At 44.5% G+C, this 8,052-nt stretch overlaps 1 pseudogene; it reads left to right on the top strand.

The window, feature by feature from the left end:
• The first annotated feature begins 414 nt into the window (after nt 1-414).
• LOC114613081 lies at nt 415-4,971 on the top strand (annotated as a pseudogene).
• Nucleotides 4,972-8,052: the final 3,081 nt, after the last annotated feature.

Genomic DNA, 8,052 nt, shown 5'->3' with positions numbered 1-8,052 from the left:
GTCACCGGGCTGGGCCACTTCTGGGGCTTTTTGCAGCACGGTGACCGCTGGCAACTATACAACACAGACCCACCCAGACCTCTCCTCAGCCGCCGTAACCGCGGCCCGGCCCTCCGGCGCAGCTCTCCGCCCCCTCCCCCTAATAACCCCCGTCGCGCACCGCGGGGCCCAGGCACCGCCCTCGCAGTGCGCAGGACCTGGGGTGTCCGCGGCGGTGCCTGGTGGAAAACCCGCGCTGGGCAGCGCTATCCGCCGCGCAGGGTTCTGCGTGGGTCAGATGGCGAGGGCACAATGTCGAGACCGGCACGGCGGCTACGGGAAGGTGATCACGATGGGAGCTGTGAGAGCCCGCGCCCAAGCTCACAGGCGGCCGCTGTGGGCAACTCTAGGAAGGGCGCCGCGTTCCCACGCGTCATGAGGGGCGGAGCCAGCAGCGCGCTGTCCCGGACCCGCGCCACGCCGGCGCGAGCGGGGAGGTCTGGGTGGGTCTGTGTTGTATAGTTGCCAGCGGTCACCGGGCTGGGCCACTTCTGGGGCTTTTTGCAGCACGGGTCAGTTAGGAGAACATAGTCATAATCTGTTTGTTTACTTTTGGTATGATTTAGGGTAAAGTTCTGAGAGACCTGATTTTTCGGGCTTTTTTTGTCTGCTAAAACTGTTCGTAAAGTTACTATGAAGAGCATTAATCATAAGGGCTGGTGCATTAATAAGCAAGTTTTTCACAATTATTTGTGATCCCACGTGAAGGAAATTGACTAATTAAAGTATCTTTCAGTGAATTATCTGAATTTTGCCTTACTCTGCACGACAAAGGAAGAGTTAAGTATCTGAGGGATATGAGATGGCCTGGCCGGTATTAGCCTTTGCCCAGTGTGCCGAAACTCAAGTTGATGGAGGATACTGATACGCATATAAGTGAATAATCCCAATTTCCGTGCTGCTCTGGGAAGGTCACTTGTGAACAGGTCTGTAGGAGTTATGCCAAGCTGTTTCTGCACGGTGGGACTGCCCAGAATTGATATTTCTTTGTCATGGAAGGAGACAGATTTTTATTTTGTTTTGTTTTCCTCTAAAGAACAGCGAGGATGAACATGATGGCCTAAACCCGTAATCTTAATTTTTCGGATCTTGAGGCGGGGTGTTGAAAGCAGTATTATGGCATTTGAACATCATTTATTTTACTTGGGAAACTACCTTTTTTTCTGTGAGTCTTGGCAACAAAAGTAATAATTTTTCCGTTCGTAATGATTAATAAAGTCTTCACAAACGATCTTTTGTGACAGGTTTTCACTGTGTAACCCTAGCTGGCTTCCCAAGTGCTGGGATTACAGGCATATTGGGGAGATGGAAATAACTGTACTGAAGATTAAATTTGGCAACGAGGGGAGAATGTATAAAGTTTCTTGAAAATATTTAATATGTCCTATGCAAAGACACAGTGTTGTGTCAACACTGGTTGCTTTTATTTTCATAAAAGCCATGTTTTCTAGGCTGGAGGTGTAGCTCAATGATAAGAGTGCTTTTTTTTGATCCTTAGCACCACAGACAGAATAAAAACAACTGATTTACTTTGCCATCTAGATTCTTAAAGCTGAGAGAAATAGGACTAATCCCCTTAGGAAGTACAGAAGGTCCCCAGTCCCAGATGCTGAGTTAGAGACCCAGGACTCTACCTCAATCGTACAGTATTAGGAGTCAAGCCCAGCCAATCAGTGCTAACCAAGTACTCTTAAAAACTGAGTGAGCGGCCAGGCAGTAGTGGCTCACGCCTTTAATCCCAGCACTTGGGAGGCAGAGGCAGGCTGATTTCTGAGTTCGAGGCCAGCCTGGTCTACAGAGTAAGTTCCAGGACAGCCAGGGCTACACAGAGAAACCCGTCTCAAAAAACAAACAGATAAATACAAACAAACAAAAACCCCTGAGTGAGCAACATTTCTAGTCCAGGAAATTGTTCTCTTGAAGCTATCAAGGGTCACTTAGTGAAATCTGAGTACAATTAACCACCCTAGACATCAGTATCTTCTGATACTAATCTCTATTCTTCTATATAGTAGAAAAATTAGAGAAAACATTAAAATGGACGGGGCCTGGACATAGCAACACCAAACCTGGAATTGTAGCATTCAGGACACAGGCATATTTGAGCTCCAGGATAGCATGGTCTACATCATGAGTTCTAGGTTAGCCAGGGCTACATAGATCCTGTCTCAAAAAAAAAAAAAAAAAGAAGAGAGAGACAGGGCTGGTCGAAATGGCCCAACAGTTAGGAGCACAGGCTGCTCTTGCTAAGGATCGGGTTTGATTCCAAGCATCTACAACAATAAAAAGTAAACAAAAAATAGGGACTGAAGATATAGCTCAGTGGTCGAGTATAATCTTAGTATGTACAAGGTCCTCAGAACCCTAGCAGCCACTAAGAAACAAAACAAGCCATACCCAAAACCAGACGATTAAGCCAGTATTTTGCTCAAAGACTTATAAATTGGGTAGGTAGCAACAGCTGTTCTCTGATTCATTCATCACCTTAAGGCCAGGAACTAAGGCTTCTTAAAGGATCCCTTATGCACATGATTGGGAATGGGTGGTTCTGTCAGCTAAGGCTATGGAGCTTTAGAACATTCATGTCCTTTTTTTTTTTTTTTTTCTCCTCGAGACAGGGTTTCTCTGTGTACCCCTGGCTGTCCTGGAACTCACTCTGTAGACCAGGCTGGACTCGAACTCAGAAATCCACCTGCCTCTGCCTCCCAAGTGCTGGGATTAAAGGTGTGTGCCACCACTGCCTGGCTCATGTCCTTTTTATTTAACAAAAAAGATGTATGTTTGCATGCCTTGTGTATATGTACATACATGCCTGGTACCTTCAGAGGTCAGAAGGTAACTCATCTGAAACTGGAGTTACAGATGGAGTCAACATGTGCGTGCTGGGAACTACAGGTGAGTCCTCTGCAAGAACATCTCTCCCACCCCTGCATGGCATCTTTATGTATGTGCACTACATGTGTGCCTGGTATACTCAGGTTAGATGAGGGTAGCAGATCCCCTGGAACTGGGATTACTGATGGGTTTTGAGCCACCATGTGGGTACTGGAAACTGAACTTGGGTCCTCTGGAAGAGCAAGTGTTCTTAACTGCTGAGCCATGTCTTCACTGTTGCAGGATATTTGATCACACTGTGAACCCTGAGATTGGGTTATTTACTGGAAAAAAAAATGTTTTTAGTTATGGTGTGACTCAGCCTTAGCACATACCTTTAACTCAAGAGCTTTCTGCTATAAATTGGACTAAATAAAAGTGGAGCAAGCAACCAGTTGACAGGAAGTGAACATAGAACTATTAAGAAAAAAAAAAGAGTAAGGGTAGTCAGGAAGCCAGAGAGAGATGCACAGGGGGCAGAAGGGAGGCACATTGAGGGTTGAAGGAGTTTTTTCTTTGAGATTGTGTGAGAGAGGGGATTCCTGGTGGGAAGTACGCTGAGGAGGAAGGTCAGCTGGGTGCTTTCTCTGTCTCTAGCAGGAGTTCACCCCAGCATTTAGCTCCCGAGTCTTCATTGGTGAAATCAAATGATGGAGATTTTGTTGAAAATAACCAACACTCCACGTCCCTCTAAATGACCTCTTAATATGGCCTGAGCTTCAGATTTTAATTATGAATGTCCAGATAGTTGCTGTGTGGTTTCTTGGGTTTTTTTTTCCCCATGCTTAGAATTGAGCCCAGCACCTTGTATATACTAGGAAGGGGCTCTATCAGAAGCCATACATGCCAGCCCTGCATTGCTTTTTTCTAACCTGCCCTTGAAGTCAGTTTTACTTTTGCTATATTCCACATTCTGTGCTTTATAAAAGACTCGAAAATGATATTTTGTAAAAGAGGACGAGACCTCTTTATATGGGAGAAATATCAACTTGTTAAAAGTTCCACATATATGGATGGTATCAGTGCTTAAGAAACTTGATATCAGGGTTGATACCTAGAACTAATTTCCTGAGCCCTCTTGTCTATTCTAGTTTAGGCCTACTCTATTAGGGGCATCTGTAATGGACTGTAGAACTGTGGCCTTTCCTCTTTTCATTTTTTTTTTAAGAATTACTTTATGTATGAGCACATTGTAGTTGTCTTCAGACACACCAGACGAGGTATCAGATCCCATTACAGATGGTCGTGAGCTACCTTGTTGCTGGGAATTGAACTCAGGACCTCTGAAAGAGCAGTCAGTACTCTTAACTGCTGAGCCATCTCTCCAGCCCTAACTGCTCTCTCTCTTCATTCTTAAAGGCTTTATTTTACCTTTTGAAAAAGAAGACAGTTGCTACTTAGTATTAAAGGCAAAACTTTATTAAGGAGGGGCACCTGTAAAGTCCTTTCACCTCTATGGAAAGCTAGGCATTTGCTAAGCTTTGCTTCTTCTTTTTTTTTTTGGAGACAGGGTTTCTCTATTATGTAGTCCTGGTTGTGAACCAGGCTGACCTTGAACTTACAAAGATCCACCTGTCTCTGCCTCCTGAGTACTGAGATTAAAGATATTTACCCCACTCTTTTCTTGATTCCATCTTTGAAACAGTGGTGTTGGAGGGTTAGTCACCAACATGCAGCTCAATGTCTGCCCAGAAATTTCACACCCTGTACACACCCTCAAAGTGACCTGTCAGGAGACCAAAGTTCATGTGGCCTCACTGGAAGGTATTGTCCCCGAAGATCAAGTAGTGCTTTGGGTAGGCTCTACGTTGGAGGATGATGCCACCTGTGTGTGGTGTAGAGCCTCTGACTCCTCTGGAAGTAGCTGGCCATATGCTGGGAGGTAACGTTCCTCGTTCCCTGGCTTGTGCTGGGAGAGGGAGAGATCATACTCCCAAGGTGGCCAAACAGGAGACAGGCCAGGCCAAGCGGCAAATGTGATACAACTGTTGTTCTGTCAACATTGTGTCCATCTTCGGCAAGAAGGGCCCTGATGCTAATTCTTACTTCCTATTGTGATCCTGGCATTCTTATAAGCCACTTTGCCCAGAAAGTTGTTTTGTTTTTCCAGACAGGGTTTCTCTGTGTAGTTCTGGCTATCCTGGAACTCACTCTGTAGACCAGGCTGGCCTTGAACTCAGAAATCTGCCTGTCTCTGCCTCCCAAGTGCTGGGATTAAAGGCGTGCACCACCACCGCCCGCCAACAACTTTGGTTTTATACAAAGGAAATACTTCATGAAGTGCTAGATATCAAGAAGGCTGATCACTTGTGGTGGTTTGAACAAAAGTGGCCCCTACAGGCTTATCTAACATTGTCAGAACTGGTTGGGAAAGACTAGGAGCTTTGTTGGAGGAGGTCTGTCACTTGGGGCCAGGCTTTGAGGTTTCAAAAGACTGGAGCCTTCTACAGTGTGCACTCTCTGCCTCCTGCTTTGCAGATCTAGATGTGAGATCTCAGCTTCTGTTCCAGTGCTGTGCTTGCCTGCTGCCTTGCTCCCCACATGATGATCTCCCACCTTGAACTATAAACCCCAAATAAACCCTTCCTTTTATAATTTGCCTTCTCATAATGTTTTTAATCCAAACTGGCAGGAATAAGAGTCCCAAGCAGCAATGTGTTGAGTGGAGGATCAGTGAAGAGAAATAAAGAAGACAAAAGCAATAGCTGGGACCAGGAGGTCTTCCATAAGCTAATGACTTATGCTAAGCAAGTTTATTAAGAAGTACAGCGTCATATATAGTATTTGTGGGAGTTGGGGTGAGGAACAGCCAAGGTTAGCAGAGAGTAATTCACAAACGTTAGCAAAGAGAACACAGCATACCTCAGGCACAACTGCCTAAGGACTGATAACCACAGCACTGGGGGCCCGGGGTTGGGGTGGAGAGAGTTGAGTCCCCAGAAACCACAATTTTGATTCCTATGAGGCAACAGACAGGCCTTGCAAGTCTGTTCCTGGATAAAGACACAGAACTAAAGTTCCCTTTGTCCTTTCATCAGGGCCTCTAAGGAAGTCTTGGGTAGGTCTGTCTCTCCACAGAGTTATCATAGCAATAGAAAAGTAACATATACTATTATTTTCTTCCTTAGTAGGACTAATGATTTTCCTGTATCTCACATGGAAACACTGCTGATCGATTTCTCAGTTGTCAGAGCTGAGGCTGATGAATACATACAATGGGAAGATAGCATCGGCAAATCAATTGAAATCTAGAGTGTGCTTAGGTTGGAAAGATTGCTCAGCTCTTAATGCCCTTGTAGTGACTCAGGTTTGATTCCCAGCACCTATAACTCATAATCACCTATTACTATAGTTCCAGGGGATCCAATGCCTTGGATTTCCAGGGCATGTGCATTCACACGAACATTCCCCTACCAGACACATGTACACATAATTTCTCATCCTGGATATATCAAACTTATATAATTTATGTGAAGCTACTTGTAAGACTAGCTTATAGTAAATTAAAAAGGGTTCTAGTATTTCATCTATGAAATTAATCTAATTACCTTAGCAACACTTGAAGCTGTAACTTCAGATAAGTGTTATCCCCCAAAGGTTGGTTTTCTCTATATACTTCATTTTGTATACTCTATAACTTTATTTTGTTGTCTCTTTTGAGAGAAGGTCTTTTTTTATTGTTGTTTTGTTTTTTTGTTTTTGTTTTTTTTGAGACAGGGTTTCTCTGTATAGCCCTGGCTGTCCTGGAACTCACTCTGTAGACCAGGCTGGCCTCGAACTCAGAAATCCACCTGCCTCTGCCTCCCAAGTGCTGGGATTAAAGGCGTGTGCCACCACTGCCCGGCTGACAAGGTCTTTTTTTTTTTTTTTAAAGATTTATTTATTTTACTTATGAGTACACTGTAGCTGTCTTCAGACACACCAGGAGAGGGCATCAAATCTCATTACGGATGGTTGTGAGCCACCATGTGGTTGCTGGGATTTGAACTCAGGACCTCTGGAAGAGCAGTCAGTGCTCTTAACCACTGAGCCATCTCTCCAGCCCGACAAGGTCTTTTTTTTATAGCATTGGCTAGCCTGGAATTTCTCTATGTAGAGGAGGCTAGCCTGAAACTCATATTTGCTTGCTTCTCCCTCTTCAGTATTGGGATTAAAAGTATGTGCCACCACACCTGACTCCAATGATTTTTGTTTTGTTTTTTTTTTTCTGTTTTGTTTTGTTGTTTTTGGAGACAGGGTTTCTCTGTGTAACCCTGGCTGTCCTGGAACTCACTCTGAGGAGCAGGCTGGCCTTAAATTCAACAGAGATTCACATGCCTCTGCAACTATTCTTCCTCTCCCCGCCCTCACACCTTTCTTTTTTGAGACAGTCTTTCCAAATTTCTGACAGTGATCTTAAAATTAGTGATCCCTCCCCCACCCCACCTCCGCCTCAACCTCCTGAGTAGCTAGGGAGTACAGGCATGCACTAGCAGGCCAGGTTTATTTTTCTATTAATTACCTTTCCTTTATTTTTTGTGTGCATGGCCACGGTTTGTGGCTAGAGGTCAAAGGATGACTTTTGAGAGTGAGTCCCCTTTTGCCATAGGAATCCTGGAGATTGAACTCAGGTGCTATGCTCAGTGACAGGTGCCTTTACCTGCTGAACCATCTTGTCATTTCAGCAGAATGGATTTAAACACTATTTCCTTGCCCATTGTGAGTCTCATTCCAGCTCAGGCAGTACCGGAATTCACTCAATAGGCCAGGTTGTCTTTAACTGGCAGGGATCTCCCTGCTTCAGCATCCCCCACAAATGATTGCTGCCAATAACTGCTTTTAAATCTTTGAATTACAAATCGCCATTCATAAAAGGGCAAACCCCGTATTTCTTGGGTTCAATCTTTTTAAAAATTTTGAGTATGAGTGTTCTGCCTGCACATAGGTCAAAAGAGAAAGCGACTTGGAGTCACAGCCGTTCATGAGCCACCATGTGGGTATTGGGAGTCTGGATGAGTGAAAAGTGCTTCTAACTGGTGAGTCATATCTCCTGCCCCTTGGTTTTCGTCTATAGACATCCACCCAATAGTTTTCACTGTTCTTAGTATGAAACTTCTTATTTTTTTTCTGGAAGCTCTGTCTTTAAAGATGCAGCTAATT

Source organism: Grammomys surdaster, unplaced genomic scaffold, assembly GCF_004785775.1.
Source record: "Grammomys surdaster isolate TR1022 unplaced genomic scaffold, NIH_TR_1.0 126187, whole genome shotgun sequence".
Lineage (NCBI taxonomy): Eukaryota > Metazoa > Chordata > Mammalia > Rodentia > Muridae > Grammomys > Grammomys surdaster.
This window is presented reverse-complemented; position numbering and strand designations above follow the sequence as displayed.